Below are 17,312 nucleotides of genomic sequence, written 5' to 3'. Positions count from 1 at the left end.
TATATAATATCCCTTATCATAAATCAGCTGCCAGGAAAGTTGAACAGTACAACAGACTACTTAAAATTACCCTAAAGGCACTTGGTGGGGAGGCCTTCAAAAATTGAGAAATGAACTTAACAGAAGCCACCTAAACAGTCAACACCTGAGAGTCCATCACTCAAGCAAGTCCTGCCCAGTCTGAACCCTTGCACACAGTGGAAGGGGATAAAGTCCCTGTAGTACATAAAAAAGGTATTTTAAGGCTGTTTAGATTAGTCTAACCTCAAGCAAAGGCATAACCTACCTAAATAAAATCCAAAATTTGAAACATCAGAGCAACCTTTTCCCACTAAATTCCCAGTGGAAGACCAGGACCATCTTCATCACCACTAGACCTTAAAAAAGAAACTACACCTTTCTCCAAAATCATGTTTCAACAAACCACATCTGTCACTCCAGGAAAGCTGTAGTCAGCATTTAATCACACTGCTAGCAACACCCTGACCAACAGGGCGTTAGGTTGTATTACAACTATGTCACTGTTTTGCTTGTTGTATTACTATATTTTTATTTTTATTTTCCCAAGGAATAACTGTTATTCCAATTCCCATCTTTGCCTGAGAGCTCATTAATTTCAAAGTTACATTAATTTAGAGGGAGGGAGTTTACATTTTCTGTTTCAAGAGAGGCTCCTGCCCTCCTTAGCAGACACCTGTCTTTCAAACCAAGACACTGCACTGCTCCATCTCCATCCCCCACGGCAGGATGATCCCCAGTGACCCCCAGTGGGCAGAGCCCCAGTGGTCCCAGGTGATCTATGTTGGGAAGACACCTGGCTGGGGCTCCACATCCTCCTGGCTCCCCATGGCCTTTTCTTTCTGGATTTTCTTTGCCCTTCCCAAACACACAAAACTGGGGTAAAAATAAATAAGTTGAACTAAGATGTGGAAGGGGACATGGGGGGATCTTCCCAGGGATAAGAGAGATGCTGGGCGCGAGGGAGTTGAGGGTTCCTGGGAGGGACTGGGGGGTTGCTCAGGGCTTTGGGCACCCCAGTCCCAGCAGCTCCAGCTGCACTGGGAGATCCTGGTGGATGTTCTGGGACAGTTGATCAAGGACCCCCTGCCCTGGAACTGTCCCCATGTCCCCCTGCCCATTCCCCTGTCACCTCACTCCCAGTCCCATCCTGCTCCCATTCCAGTCTGGATCCCATTCCCTCTTTCATTCCCTGTCCCATATTCTGTTTGGTTGCCTTTCCCATATTTCCAGGTCCATATTCCTTGTCCTGTTCCTATTCTCATATTCCTGCTCTCATTCCCATACTTCCATTTCTATAATCCCTGTCCCATTTCATAGTTCCCACTCCCAGTTCTACTCCCGTATTCCCATTTCCAATCCTGGTCCCATCTTCCTAATCCTCATCCCATATTCTCTCTCTGGTTGCTGTTTTCACATTCACCGTCCCATTCCATGTTCCTTTGGGCATTGCTCATGGCCCCCAGCTGGCCCCAGCAGCCCATCCTGCCAGCAGCCCTGGGCTCAGAGCCCTCCCTCCTGCTGGGGCCGTGCAGGGGCCACGGGCCTGCCCCAGGCTCCTGTTCTGCCCCAGGAGCAAGGCTGCAGCTCCAGCCTGTGGGCCCTGGGCCGCAGCAGCCCAGGGCAGGCCCAGCTGCAGAGCTCCCAGCCCCGATGGGTTCCACTGCAGCACTGCTGAACACTGATCCCCATCCCAGATTCTCTCTCCGCTTGCTGGCTGCACACTCCCTGTCCTGTTCCCATATTCCCATCCCAGCTCCCATTCCCGGTCTCTATCCCCATTCCAGGCCCCGTTCCCGGTACCTCTGCCGTATTCTCGGCCCTGTCCCTACTCCCGGTCCCGGTTCCCTCCTACCAGACGCCGCCGCCATCGCTCTGGCTCCCCTCGGCTCTCACATGACCGGGAAAACCGCGCGCTGCTCGAGCCCACCAATCACAGCGCGCGATCGCTCCTTTATTTGCATAACCACGCCCTTGTGCTTGGCCCCGCCCACCGCCGCCTGTAGCCGCGTCCCGGCGCTCCTTGCTCTCAATGCTCCCAGTAAGAGCGGTACTGGGGGGGAAAGCGCTCCCAATTCCTTCCCAGGGCTCTCAGGATCGCCTGCGGTGCTCCCAGTACCGCTCCCAGTGCTCCCACTATCATTCCCATCGCCGCGCGGGGCGAGGCCGCTTTGGAACCTCCCAGAGCAGAGCGCGGCTGCTTTTGGGTGTCGACACCTGCCCGGGCCGAGCGGGGAACGGAGGGGGAGCGGGAGGAAGAGGAGGAGAGGGAGGAAAAGCAGGGACCCAGGAGAAGCAAGAGCAGGAGCAGGAACAGAAAGAGGGGGAGTGGGGGGAAAAGGAGGAGCCGCAGAACCTCGCGCGTAGCCCGGCCGCCCCCTCAGGCGGCAGCTCAGCGGGTACGGCAGCATCGGCCCTCCCCTGGGAGAGGAGGTTAGCGGGGAGGAGGCGCTGGCCACAAATCCATCGCGGGACTCTAGGGGACGGCTTTTTCCAGGGCAGGAGATGTTTGGATCTTGCAGGAACCAAAAGCTGAGCTGGAAATGCCCCTGAGTGGATCGTGCCGGGTCGCTTTTTACCGGTGGGGAGGGGGCGGTATCGGCTGTGGTGGTCCCCGGGAGAGCTGGAGGGGAAGGCGGGAGCCCCGGAGCGGGGAGAGCGCAGAGGGGCGATCCCGGAGCCGAGGGACCCCTGGCAGTCTGGAGGGGTGCGGGAGGTTGGTGATGAGCGGGCTCCGGGTCCCTGAGGCTGAAAGGGGCCGAGCACTTGGTCAGTGGGACCATAGAACCCAACACGCTCAGCCCTTGTTTCCCCCCCCAAACCAGGATCTCCCATTCCCAAACCTTGGCCGAAGGAGGAAGACAAAGCCGTGAGGAAGATGGTCTGGGAACCCGAGGCAGGTGAGCAGAGAGTCACTGCCTCTTTCCCCCTCTGTCCTGCTTCATCTCCCAGCCCAGCACGGCCCTGGCTGCAGGACAGCCCCGCTGTGTGCGCTGTCCTGACGGGGACACAATGGGGGAATCTCCTTCCCTCTGGTACGAAGGCAAATCCCATCCTCTCCTTGTCCTTCCTCGCCCAGACAAGGAGCAGAGGATGGAGACTAGGGAGGACAAATCCCCACAGCAGTGTGTCCTCAACTGTCCCCCCGTACTACATGGACTTGGTGCTCGCCATCCTGGATGCCCTCGTGTCCCTGGCCCGAGCCTGTGGATCTCCACTTCCAAGAGATTCAGAGCTGGCCCGGCTGCCAGGGGACACTGGCACTCCGGTTGGGTGGCCTGGTGATGTTGGTGGGAGGGGGTTTGGTGTCATCTTCGGGCTGAATGTGGGTCTTGTCCACTCTGCAGTGAAGAGCAGCCAGGGCCAGGGAGCCTGGGATGGATGGGTACAGGAGAGGTTGGACAGTGGTCCAGATGGACACCAGACCCATGGATCCCATTCTGGATGGACACTGGTCTGGATAGATATCAGAGCCATGGATCCCATTCTGGATGGACACTGATCCAGATGGACACCAGAGCCATGAATCTGCAATGTGGTGGGTGCGGGGTTGTGCAGAATCCTCAGGGGGATGATGAGGGGTGGAAGTGGCCAGGGCTGACCCCAAAAATGCTGTCACCTGCCGTCCTGTAGGATGTGGGCCACGCCCTGCTTTGGGGCACTGGTGACAAACTGGTGGGTGGCGGTGACAAAAAGCGCAGGTGCCACCTCGGAGATGGCACAGCGAGGGGGTCCTGTGCACCAAGCCCCCGCCCCTGAGGGTGACAAAGGGGGATCAGTGGCGTTCCCGAGGGGAGTCCCCCTGTGCCCGTGGCATGGGTTGGGGGGCACCCATCACCCTGTCTCCCTGTCACTCTGTTCCTCTGTCACCAGAAGGGGTGGGGCCTCAGTGGGGCTGGTGTGGACACTCACTGGGTGGGGACCTCTTCCCTGGGTGGGCAGGGACATCTCGAGAATTTGGGACTCCACAAATTGGGACCCTTCAAGGTGGGGATGCCAGGCTGGGAGTGCACCCCCACCACCCCCGAATCCACCCCATGGACCTCTCCAAATTATTTTCTCTATCTCATCATTCCAAATTCAGCCCCCTCAAATGCCTCCCCTGTTCCATTGACCCCAAATCCAAGCCCAAAATTCTTCTCCCCATCCCACCACCCCCAAATCCAACCCCTGGACCTTCCAAAATTACTCCCTCCATCCCACCACCATGTAATGCAGGCCCTGGACCTCCTAAAATGGACTCCCCCCCACCACACATGGAGGTGGAAGCCCCGCCGGACACTCCCGAGCCCCCTGCCCTACCGAAGACCTGCAAGTGGCACACTGTGACCACTGCCACACCCAGAAGGACTCTGAAAGGGATGGGGGATCCCCGAGGAGCCGGGCTGGGTGCCGCTGCAGGGCTGGAAATGCTCCTACAGCCACTCTGACACCGATGGCAACAGGGCTGGTGACAGGGGTGTCCCCAAGGCCAGCATGTGCTGGTCACTGTTCCAGAGGGCATTTTCCACCCCTCCAAGGCACCCAAGAAGCCACGGGGATGTGAGGGGATGAGGCCACATGAATTTCAGCAGTACCTGCACTCCGTGGGCAGGAGGAGTAGACGTGCTGTCGCCAGGACAGGTGAGAGAGTACAAGGGTGGGAGAGTGGGGGAAATTTTGGGGTGATGGGTGGGGGGGTGATGATTTTTGGGGTGATTACAATGGGTGGGGGGTGATGATGGGTGGGGGATGATGAGGATGATTTTGGGGGTGGTGGGTGATGGGGTGATGATGATAGGTGGGGTTGATGAATTTTGGAGTGATGATGGGTGGGTGGTGGTGATGATGATGGTGGGTGGGGGGTGATGAATTTCAGGGTGACAAGGATGGCTGGGGGGTGATGGGGATGGTTTGGGGTCATGGTTTGAGGAAGCGATGACTTTTAGGGTGATGATGATGATGGTTGGGAGGTGATGGATTTTGGGGCATGGGGTGGGAGGTGCTGGCCTGGCACAGCCACCTGGAGTTCCTTGTCCCCCCCTCGTCACTCCCATGTCCCCACATGTCCCCAGGGGACAGTGGCACTGGGCCAGGTCCTGCGGCTCCGGCACCAGGACCCTGCCAAACTGACTTGGCACTTGTGGGGCCACCCATGGGGTGGGCATGGAGCCACCCTAGCCTAGCCCCACACCTGGCCTGTCACTGTCACACTGCCACACCTGCCAGCATTTGCAACCCATGGATACGTGTCCCCTGGCCCTGCCATGCTCGTGGTGGCACCTCCATGAGCATCACGACACCTGTGGTGCCACCTCCATGGCCACCTTGGTGTCATCATACCCATGGTGGCTGCTCCATAGCCACATGTGCCCTTGTGTCACCACAGTCATGGTAGCACCTCTTTGGCCATGTGTCCCCTCGTGGTTGGACCTCCATGGATGCCTGTCCCCTGGTGTCACCACATCCTTTGTGGCACCTCCATGGCTACCTGTCCCCCATCCTAGCACCCCTGGTGGCACGGCCAGGCCACATGTCCTCTGTCACTGCCACACCCCTCGTGGGTGGCAGGCACACAGGGGCACCCACGCCCTGTTCTGCCTCCTCCCATGGCCAGAGCACACCATGGCCCCTGCCGAGCAGCCCTGTAAATGGCCTCTGTTACAAGCAGCCAGTAAGGAAGGGCAGGGAATTGTTACCGTGACACTTAAATGCAGTTTATTTCTTTTGTTCATCCAAAGAAGTTGTGGGATATTGTAGGTGCTGTACTTGGGAGGAGTGGAATGACTGAGTTCACCAGGCTGGAACAGCTTTAGTCTTGAGTGAAAGCTGAGTGCTGGATGTTGAAGTAATTTCAGAGAAGCTCAGAATCTGCTGAGTTGGAAGGACTCCATCAGGGTCATTGAGTCCAACTCTTGTCCCTGCACAGAACACCACAATTCCACCGTGAGCCTGAGAGCACTGTCCAAATGCTTCATGTCCCAAGACAGACTTGGGGCTGGGACTGACTGCTTCCCTGGGGACCCTGTTCAATTGCTCAAGCTCCCTCTAGGTGAAAAACTTTTCCCTGATATCCAACCTAAGCCTCCCTGACTCAGCTCCAGCCATTTCCTTGAGTCCTGTCCCTGCTCATGAGAGTGAAGAGATTGGTGCTGGTCCCTGCACTGCCCCTTGGGAAGATGTTGAAGAGCTCAGTGAGGTCTGACCTGAGTCTCCTCCTCTCCAGCTGAACAAACCAAGTGTCCTCAGCTGTTCCTCACAGAGCCCCTGCAGATCCTTCCCCATCCTAGTGACCTCCTCTGGACACTGTGCAATGGCTTCATGTCTTTTTATGTTGTGCTGTCACTCAAGGTGAGGCCACCCCAGTGCAGAGCAGAGTGTGACAATCCCCTCCCTGGCCCAGCTGCTGGTGCTGGGCCTGCTGCCCCAGGACACGGTGGCACTTTGGGCTGCCAGGGCACTGCTGACTCATGTTCCACTTGCCCTTGGCCAGGACCCCCAGGTGCCTCCCTGCAGCTGCTCTCCAGCCTCTCCTTCCCAGTCCATACACCAAGGCAGGGGTGCCCCATCCCAGGGGCAGAATCTGGCACTGCCCTTGTTGAACTCCACACAGTTGGTGATTGCCCATCTCTAGTTGTGAGGTCTCTCTCAGAGCCTCTGCCCTCCAGGCAGGTGACAGCTCCTCCCAATTTAGTGCCATCAGTTAATTTACTGACTATCCCTTCAAGTCCCATGTTCAGGTCCTTACTGAAGATGTTGAAGAGCTGGGGCTGACAGTGGAGTCCTGCAGAACCCACTGGTGGCCACTGCCAGTGTGGTGCCACCCTCAGTGCCTGACCCCTGAGCCAGTTGCTCACGCCATGTGTTTATCCTGCTGTGTGCTGGACACTTTGTCCAGAAGCATTCTGGGAGACACAGGAACAAAGCCTCTGCTGAAATCCAGAAAGATTCCATCTGCTGGTTTTCCTGCATCAACCGAGTGGGTTTTACCCTGTCCTAGAAAGAAATCAGATTTCAGAAGCAGAACCTTCCCCTTGTGAAGCCATGCTGACTCTGACTGATGCCTGTATTGTCCTCCAAGTGTTTTTCAGTACTACCCAGAATAAACTTTTCCATGATTTTATCAGGTATCGAAGTGAAACTGACTGGCCTGGAGTATCTGGTGTCCTTCTTGTCCTCCTTGACAATCAGGACAGCATTTGCCAGCTTTCAACCAACTGGGACCCCTCAAATCCCATATGTGAGCTCTGTGTGTGCTCTGATTTCTCCAGGGAAAGCAGACTGCTCACACTCGCATGTCTGAGCTTCTGTTCTCCTCAGGCAAACCCACTCTGAGGGCAGCAATAGTTAAAAGAATAATTAAAAATACTTCCTGATTACAGGCACAAAGTCATTGCAGTTAAAGCAATCTCTTCAAAAGCTCTTCTTTAAGGTGGGTTTCACAGGGCACAAGTGAACTGCCATGAAAGTCAGGTTGGGAAAAAAAGTCTTAATCATGTCTGCATTTAGTACAAAATCCCAGCTTCAGGGGAAGTTGAGGAATGTGTTATTCTAGAAAGAATTGTCTTAAGTGGACACACTGTACTTGTTGCTCTTTGCAAAGCAAAGATAAGGAGTCTGTCACAATCTGCTGTTTAAATAAAATTATCTGGTTACATTTCAGGGATTTTTGGTGGCTTGGAAACAGTTTGGTGACATTTTGTGAGCATTTTCTTCCTTGTGCATTTCAGCTCTATGTTTGAGGAACGTCTCCTGTGATTTCCTGTAGAAAGCAGTTCTTTACTTGGCTGGATGTGTGGGGCATAACTCCACCAAGCTCACTCACTGATAATAGAAAATGCATCTGTTTTTATACTCCATTTTATATACATATTCACTGATTTTCCTGGAATAAGCATACATATGATAATTATTTCTCCCAAAATCATTAAAATACTTTGTCTTCCCTTTCTGCATGCGTTCTTCTGTCCTGGGGGTCTCTGGTGGTCCCTGGTGGTTGGCAACCCCAGAGTCACACCTGAGCTGGTAAAAGTTGGCACAACTGGGCTGGTTGCTTTCCAGTTCTTCCTATGGAAAAGGCATCATGCAGTTCCATAGGCCAGTGAGTTTTTAAAAATAAGCATTGTATTAACCTAATGCCTTTTCCGACACTACCTAAATACAGAGGCCAGACAAAATTAAGGGAACAAAAAGCGGTTGTTATTTATTGAAGGGCCTTCAGGTACATCTTGGGCAGACAAGCTGTAGATTTGATGGTAGATAAAGTTAGCACCTAGAGATAAAAGAAACAGTGGGAGGGATTATACAATTAAAATGTATGAGTTACATAAATTTGAATAAATACAAAATTCAGCAGCAATTTGAGTATAATTGAGGTATGGTTTGGTTGAATAATGCATAAGCAACACCGACCGGGGTGGGGGGGGGAGGGTACGGAGAGGGATTCTCCCTTCTGCACCTACCAAATCAGTCAAGCTAAAATCTCATTTATATACTGTTTACTAATGCATATTAATACAGAATGTTCTAGAAAGCTCCTCCTGGTTTCTATTCCTAAAATCCACGTCCCTGTGTTGTGTTGCCATGCGTCACCAGTGCTCGGGGGTCTCTCTTCCTTTTGAGGGTCTTGTTTCTGATGAAGGCTCTGGGTCTTCCTCAGTGTTCACTGTGTGACCTCGCAGGGAGCGCAGGCGCACTGAGCTCAGGGTTATATAATAAATATATATTCCTACAAGAGGCCTCAGTCTAGTGACCAACTCTTTGGAATCATCCCAATTTTGGCCCAGTTCAAGGTCGAAATCCTATTTCTAGCCACTTGTTCTTAGACCTATAGCCTTCCTATCCTGCCTCTCACCTAACATCTGGACAGTGAGATTTTCTTCTTTGTTTAACCATTTCCTTTATGTCTTTTTGCCTTCTAGCAATTAGATACAATTATTGATTAATTATAATGCCACAATTTTGCCAATATTGATACAATTTCATTAGCATGAATCATTTATAACATTTGTTACCGGGCCCAGACAGCTTGGCTTCTGAAACAGGCTGCACAAGGCTGAATTGCTGAACTTTGGGGTAAAAGAGGGGATTATGGAATAGGCGCTTTGGGAAGGCTGTGCCTTCCTAATACCTCAGGCCAACCTCAGGGAAAGGAAGAAGGCAACATGTGGCTGCTAGTTGAGGATGAAAGGAAGCTCCGCCCTTGTCCTGGGCAGACGTTATGATAATAATTCCAGGCGTGAACAGCACATATAACTGGGGATTCAAAGCATGGTAACGTCAACCCAGGACAGCCCTCTAAAACCCCAAGAGAGGAAAGCTCACAGGCATTTGCTCTGGTGGGCTCTCTCCCTTTCTTCAAATAAAGTTGAATGACTCGTCTGTCTCTTTTCTGGACATAAACCTCTGGCATTTGTGGATTTTCCTGACAGTTTTGAAAAAGAGATAGATTGTATTTAGCTAGAAATTTAGATATGCCTTAATTTGATAAGGAGCTATGCCATAATTAACTAAGAAATATTTTTGATTCTGTATTTTAGCTGTGTTTTAGATTTACTTTTGTATCAATACAGCAAAGTAGTTGTCAATACAGTAGTAGTTTTGGTTTGCATTCTTTAGGGAATTTTTTCCCATCTGAAAGGAAGATGCTGTAAAGGAAGTGGTTGTCCAGGAGACAAATAGAGATGATGAAGAAACAAAAGACACAGCCAAGAACTCTTAGATTCCACACTAACGAGTCAGCCAAAGGAAAGGAGCATTTGGGAGAGATGCCTGAGGGAAGAGGAGAGGTGGTGGGGTTGTGGAAATCTCTTAGCTGAGGGGGCGTGGCTCAGAGGGCAAATGCTTGTGGTTTTGGTGTTGGATTGCTGCTGCTGCCCAAACCATTCACTGCTCCTGCCCAGCTTTTCCATCACAGCTTCTCTTTACCGTGGGTGAGCCTCTGCTCGCAAGTGTGGCCTTTGAACTGGGACCTTTCAATACACCATCACCCTGTGAGGGATCCTCACCATCTGCTTGGGAGCCTCTGGGGAAAACCGGGACCCCGAACCCCTCCAAAGGAGAGTGTCTCATGGCTGCTGCTGTCACCAGGTCATCACACAGGTGACAGCAGGGGAAACACGAAACAACCCCCCCCTGCACCTTCTCTGTCCTCCTTGGGCTTCCCAGCCCCTGCCGCTTCCTCCAGTACTCTGGATTTTTGGTACACTTTTAGGTCAACACCCCTGGGTCCCCCCAGCCTCCTGCTCCTGCCATAGCTTAGAGCTTATTGCTAAAGTTTGTTTGCTACCCCAGGCCTGCACACCTTTGCTGTTTCCTGCCCACTGCTCCTGGGCTTCAGAAGATTCTTCTGTGCCTTCATGGAAAAGGTATCTTTGTGCTGCAGGGAATTACTTCAATGTGAAAATAATTCCAGCATGGAGTAAGAGCTTCTGATAGATACCACGTGTTGCCTCCAGTTCCTCCAGTTCCAGCCAAAAGCCCCTGTAGGAAAGAGCACAGCCCCCATTGCACGTGGGCTTTGGCTCTGTCTGGCACAGAAGCCCCCCGGGGCAGGGGTCTCTGGGGCAGAAGCCGGGCACCAATGCTGCCAGGGCTCGGGGTGTGTCAGATCTGCTTGGGCAGGGACTCTGCCACACCTGCTGATTTCAGTGCTCACTGGGCCCCAGGGGTCAGAGCAGCATCTATGCCCCAGCCCACGGTTCCTTGCCTGTGTCACAGCCATGGGTTTAGGATGGCCACCAGCTGGGACGTGTCCCAAGGGGGCCGAGCCAGCTTCTGTGCAAGGCCTCGTGCCCTTCCCGCTGCGGCTGCGTCAGAGCCCTGGGGCTCCTTCTGCTGCCCTGAGCCCGCAGAGCAGAGCACTGTTTGCTGATGATTTGAGATGTTCCTAAGGGTCCTGTCAGGCTCTCTTAGACACTTGGGGTGAGGGATTCCTTCTAACCTGGGCCACTTTGGCTGGGCTGCAGGCAGCTCCAGCGCAGGTGGCCATGTGTGCAAGGGCCGTTAGTGACACGGTGCAGCATGGTCACCATGGCATGGAACAGGACAGGGTGTCAAAGGACCCTTTGTGACGTGTGGTGATATAAGAGCCAGTGATGACATGGCCATGCCACAGTGCTGGGAGCACGTGACGGGACAGGACAGGACAGAGCAGTGCCGTGAGGAGCCCCTGCACAGCACACTTGTTCCTGTCTGACCCAGAGCTGTTCTGAGTGTTACTCCTGCAGTGACCTCGTGACAAGACTGTGGGAATTGTCACCTCTCAGCTTTCCTGAGGCATCTCTCTACTAGGTGCACTCGAGGCCAGATTCTGCCATGGCAGGCAGAGTTCTCAGTCTGTTCAATATTTTCAAAAGGAAACAAAAGAAAAACCCTGAAGTTTCCCCAGCACAACAGCCTGAAGTTCTGGACCTGTTTCAGCCAATACAAGATGGTGAGTGGCACAGCTGGGCCACAGGACTGATGGCTGCTGGCAGCTTGTCCCCATCTCATCCCATCCCATCCCATCCCATCCCATCCCATCCCATCCCATCCCATCCCATCCCATCCCATCCCATCCCATCCCATCCCATCCCATCCCATCCCATCCCATCCCCTGTGGACATGCCCAGGCACAGGACAGAAGAGGGGCCGGGCAGACACCCCGCAGCGGCCGTGCTCCATCCCCTGGGGCGTCCCCAGGCTGTCACATTCTGGGGAGCGCAGGGCTGGCCTGTGTTCTCCTGCCTCTCCCGCAGCCCCTCAGCTCTGGCTGTGCTTGCTCTTTGCCAGGTGCAGCCGTGGACCGGTCACAAGGGCCGGACCCTGCCCGTGGACGATTCCGCAGAACACTGAAGGTACCTGCAGCCATCCCCACCTGGGCTGGCCCTGCTGCCACTGCTCAGCCCAGCACAGCCCTTGGAGCATTGCATGGAACTTGCCTCTCTTCCCTGTCCTTTGTTCTCCTGCAGATCTTCCAAAGGCTCCTACGCATTCGACGCAGAAAGACCAGCACCCCAGCCACACACAGCACAGCCGAACCTGACTCCAGGCTGACTGAGCTCCAGGAAGAGCCTGATGTCAGCCCGGATTTGCCTGAGCACTCAGTCTACTCTGACACCTCAATGACTGAAAAATGGGCAACGGCTCTTCTCATGTCCATGACTGAGGATGTGGCCATCACAAACACCAACAATAGGGAGACTCAGGCCATTGCAAATGCTGACACCAATCCCACTGTGATCCATACTCCCACTATGGATTTTTCTGACATGAGTGGTGTCTCCTTTCAGCAGCAGGTAACCAGCCTGGAGCCTGCACGGGAGGTCTCCCACGACTGTGTGCCCACTAGGTCACGAGGACGCCTAAGTCGTCGAGGCCAGCACAGTGTGGCAGGAACAGAAGCACTTCTTGGAGGAAGCTGGGGAGTTGCTCCCTTGGACAGTGCTCCAAGTCTTCCCCACTCCCTCCAGGTGCCAGCCATGGTGAAAAGCATTCACCAGAGTCTCGAGTCCCACGTCACTGTGGATGCCAGGCTGCGCACTGACATTCAGAGGCTGGCTGAAGAACACCCTGCTGACGTGGTGCTGACCCTCCTGCGCTGTGCCCCAACATGTGACAGGTACGGGGCCCATGTGCCTTGAGAGAGCTCAGGGCTCACCAGCCTTTAGGGCCCATCGCCCTGTACAGCCTGTCCAATGGGCTCTGCCAGACAAGCAGAGAGGTTCGGGACCCTCAGGTGCCTCTGTTTCCTGAGCTCTGTTTCCCTCCCTGCCCCTCAGGGCACCGGGGCTCTGTCACCTGGGCCCCACAGCTCTACAGGCTATGGTACTGTGACTGAGACCCCCCCCTGACACAGAGCTCTGATCCCACAGAGCTGCTGCAAGCATGTGGAGAGCCATAGGCTCGTCAGAACCAACAGTGGAGAAGGTGCTGCCAACTCTGCTCTGTGTGATGGAGGATTGGCCTGTGCACAGCACATGCACCTCTGATGGGGACAACAAAGACGTTTTTGCCCTGGCTGTGAGTTTCTGAAACTGGCCTCTGCTTGCTGCCCTGTCACCTCTCCACCACTTCTCCATCCTCTCTGTGCCTCAGGCACTGGGCTGAAATGTGGGCTAGGGACAGGCTCAGAGGGCACCAGGCCCACTGCTCCCCCTGCCTCTCCCCTCGGGCCCTGTCCCACAGACACCTCGGCACTGAGCGCTGTCTCAGGCTGCTTCTTTTGCAGGCAACTCTGGTCGTCTGGCTGATTGTGCCTCAGTGCCACAAGGCAATGATCCTTTATTCCTCCCGCCTCTTTGTGGCTCTGCTCTTCCACGTTGTCATCAGCACACAGCAGCAGATGCCAGAGGAAGTCGAGAACTTCTGGAGAGCGTGCCAGGAGCAGCACCGGCTTGCCAGCAAGCCCAACAGGTTCCAGTCCTCCTGTCCTTCCCATGGCCTTCTGGCCAGCACCAGTGCTCCCAGTGTGACCCAGACTTTGCTCTGCACACAGGTTTGCAGTGCAGGCCATGAAGGCTCTGCTCTACCAACTACGGTGTGACAATGAGGTGATGGCCATGGAGCGCAAGCGTGGCTGGGACATGTTGCTCTGTGCTGACACCCAGCACTATGCCACGGGTCTGCTGGCCAGGTGAGACCCCCCATTTCCCCTCTGCCCCCAACATTTGTGCTCTGTTCCTGGGGTGCCCCACACAGTCCCTGTGGTCGTGGGCCAGGGCACCTTGTCACCAAGGGACAGCCAAGCAGACTGGAAAAGGCTGGGAGAGGAGGTGCCCTGAAGGGGCAGCCTCCCATAGTGACCACATCACCTCCAGGGATGCTGGGCAAAGACTGGATCTCTGTGAGTCAGTCCTGAGAGAGGTTTGCCTGCCCACCTCAATGTCTTGGTGCCTTTTCTCCCCGCCAGGGAGATGCGCCGTATCTTTATTCCCTTGTGTTTCCTCATTGAATTACATCTACTCAAGTGGCTGAGTAGGGAGGAGCTCCGCTGGGATCTGCCTTTCCTGGCATTCTTTGTGGAGGTGAGCCTGATGGCCAGTGCTGCCTTGCTGAGCTGCCTCCCAGCTCTTTGTCCTCCTGCAGCCACAGCTGCCTGGGACAGTGCCCTTGCCCTGCGCTGCTGTCTGGGCCCAGCCCTGTGCAGTTCCGGGCTCCTGCTTGCCAGGTCCTCTGTCACTGCCCTGTGCCTTTCAGATCGTCTATTGCCTGGACTTGAGTAAACATGGTGACAGCATCCTTGAAATCATGTCCAGAAACGTGCAGAGCAAGTGCAGGGAGAGGCAGGGCCTGGCACTCAGAGGCCTTGTGGTGCTCAGCAAGGATCCCTCGATGGTGAGAAGGGGGCAGTGGCTGAAACTGCACTGGGGAAAGCAGCCCCTTGGGCTGGCTGGGCTTCAGGAGCTGAGGCAGACACTCCCAGCTCTCCTGCCTCACCTTCCTGAGTTCTTTGGGACAGACCTTTGGCCTCTGGGATCTGTGGCAGAAGGGTAGAGTTGTCGTGCCAGGGCCGTGTTGGTTCACAGCACAGCCTTGTCTCCTACACAGGCCATAAAAATGTGCAGTCTGTCTCAATGCTTTGTGGAGCTGCTGGGTGATGCATATGAATATGGTGTACGCATGACACTCTCTGTGCTCACCAATATACTTGAGAATGAGCACATCCTGATATCCAGCAGCACCGCCCCAAAGCTGGCTGAGGCACTCCTGCCAATCTTTGAAAAGGTAAGGCTCTGTGTTCACAGCCACAGGTTGGGTGCTGCCCAGATGTTTTGTGGATTTTCAGGCCTTCGCCCAGGGGGGCCTTGGGAAGTTGGTGCTGAGATCTTTTCCTTTTTTTTCAGGACGACATCCATATGCAGCTGGTCTCCCTGAACCTCTTCCTTAAGGTCATAGACTTGGTAGTGGACAAAGGAAAAAAGCCCTTGAAGAGGATTATGAGACAGAGCCTGGTTCCACTCTTCTTTCATTCTCACGATGAGAATGAACGCATTGCAGAGGTGAGGTCCTGTGTGATGGTGCTTAAGCCCTGGGTGCCAGCTCGGATGTCTCCTGCCCTGGCCTCTCCCAGGCTCCAGCCTTCTGCTCGTGTCCTTGCCACAGGAACGCAAGTCCTTTTCTTTGGGCTGTGATTCCATCTCCGCATCTCTGCTGCCCTCCAGGCCTCTTGCGAGCTGCTGATTTGTGTGGCCAGGTTCCTAAAGAAGAGGAAGCATAAGCACCTGATTAAGAAGGAGAAGATGTGGAAGTTCGCCAAGTGTCTGGTAAGGACAGCCTGGAAGGCCCAGCCTCAGCCAGGAGAGCCCCCTGAGCGCGGCGCTCACTGTGTGCGGCTGCAGCTGTGGCCCTGCCCAGCGCTGCCCGCAGGGGCCGCACGGGCTGTGCTCCCCCTCCTGCGGCCCCGAGCCGGATGTCCTGGGAGTCCCGGCCCAGCGGGGCTGCGGGGCGGGCCGGCACCGCGGCTCCCCGGGCAGCAGCCGGCCCTGTGCCCCTGCAGAGCCCGGCCCAGCAGCTGCTGGCTGCGCCTCAGGGCTGTGCGGGCAGGGGAGGCCGGGGCCGGGTGCGGGCAGCGCCGGGCAAAGGGGCAGAGCCCGCCCCGAGCCTTCCCTCCTGCTGCTCTCCGCAGCTGACAGAGGACAGGAGCCGAGCGGCCGAGCACCTGCGCCAGGCACTGCCGTACCTGCAGAGCCCTCAGGAGCCCCTGCGAGAGGCGGCCATCAGGTTCATTGGTGAGCCCGGGCTCCCTCCCCTCCTAGCCCCGGCGCAGCTCAGCCCCAGCCCCGGCTGCTGCCCCGGCAGCTTCTGCCATCTGGGCCCAGCGCCGCGGAGCCCCGGCTGCCCTCGGGGCTGCTGCCGCCCTCCCGCAGCCGTGCCCTTGGGCAAGGGCCCGGGCTGAGCCCTGCCGGGCCACGGGGCGAGTGGCCGCAGGGCTGGCAGCGCTGCGGGCAGGGAGCTGTGCCGCCGGGCAGAGCCGTGACAGGCTCTGTGTTCCCAGGGTTCGCCGGGATACTCATGAGAGGGCAGCAGGAAGAGTTCCAGGTGCTCAATGAAGGTGAGTGAGGGCAGTGGGCTGGCAGCAGGGGCTGGCAGGAGGAGCTGCAATCCCTGGGCAGGCAGCTGCAATCCCTGCCCTGGCTGCAGAGGGCTTCACTCCCTGTGTGGATGGACGGTGGCAGGGACGGAGCACAGAGAGATTTCTGGATTGTGGCAAGGACTTTTGGTCAGCACCTAGCGGGTGATCCTCTTGGCCATTGCAGGACCTGAGTGGGATGCCCTTTGCAGGAAGGTCTCCTGGGTCTCCTTGGATTCCTGCAGATGTGGGCCTTGACTGTGATTCTCTTGCTCTCTGTTACAGCTCTTCATGCCCAAAGGAAAAATACCAGCTCATCACATTTTAACTTCATATTCAACCCTGTTTATGGGCTGTGAGAGAAATAGAATTAGCTTCCTCTTCAGAATCCAGTGAACCAGCATTGCAATAATAGCACAAGGAGACACTGAAGAGGACACCATATCAAAATGTCGCTGGAGCTCCAGGCACAGCTGATGATTGGCACAGCTGAGCCTGTGGGAAGCTCGCATGGCTTCAACCCTCTCCCTGCCTGTAAATAGCTCTCTCCCTCCAGTCCTCAGACTCTGCCCATCCCCCTTTTTTCCCTTCCACCTCATCCATTTGCTTTGCCTTCCATTAATAAATGGTTTGGCTTCTTCACTTTGCCTCCATCTCTGTGGAGCTGAAGCAGCTCAAATCCAGAGTCCTGGGACACGCAGGCCTCTCCTGCTGTGATGAAAACCTTTTGTTCACCAGATAGACCTTGAGAGGATTTGCAAGGACTTGGAGGCTGGGATGTCATTTTGCTATTTTGCTTTACTTGCAAGGATGCTGTTAATTTGCTTTGCTTGTCTGAAAGACCTTCAGAGTGAGCCAAGATGTCTCTAATTGTTTTGCTTTGCTTGCCAAGATGCTGATAGTTATTTTCACTTTGCTTGCGTTAATCATCTATCGCCTTAAGTGTTAGTAACGGTCAGTAAAACAAGGGTGAGGAAGACTACTCATCTTCATCCCTCGACCACCAGAAGGCAGAAGAAGACCCCCTAGCAACTGGAGGAGCATGCGCAGAACTACTAGAGGGGGGGCATGAAACCCGAGGAGCGTGCGCGGAACTGCTAGAGGAGGGGCATGAAACCCCGGAAACTGAACAACTTAAAAGGAGTGAGCTGAGAGGGGCCACGGCAGTTTCAGAGCTGGAGCTCCCCTGTCGTCCGGCGCTGTGGATTTTGCTTTTGCCTTCTGTAACTAATAAATCTTTTTAACTTTGATTCGATCCTTTATG

Source organism: Erithacus rubecula, assembly GCF_903797595.1.
Source record: "Erithacus rubecula genome assembly, contig: scaffold_118_arrow_ctg1, whole genome shotgun sequence".
In the NCBI taxonomy this organism is placed as follows: domain Eukaryota; kingdom Metazoa; phylum Chordata; class Aves; order Passeriformes; family Muscicapidae; genus Erithacus; species Erithacus rubecula.
The sequence above is the reverse complement of the archived record's forward strand: the minus strand, read 5'-3'. Positions refer to the sequence as shown.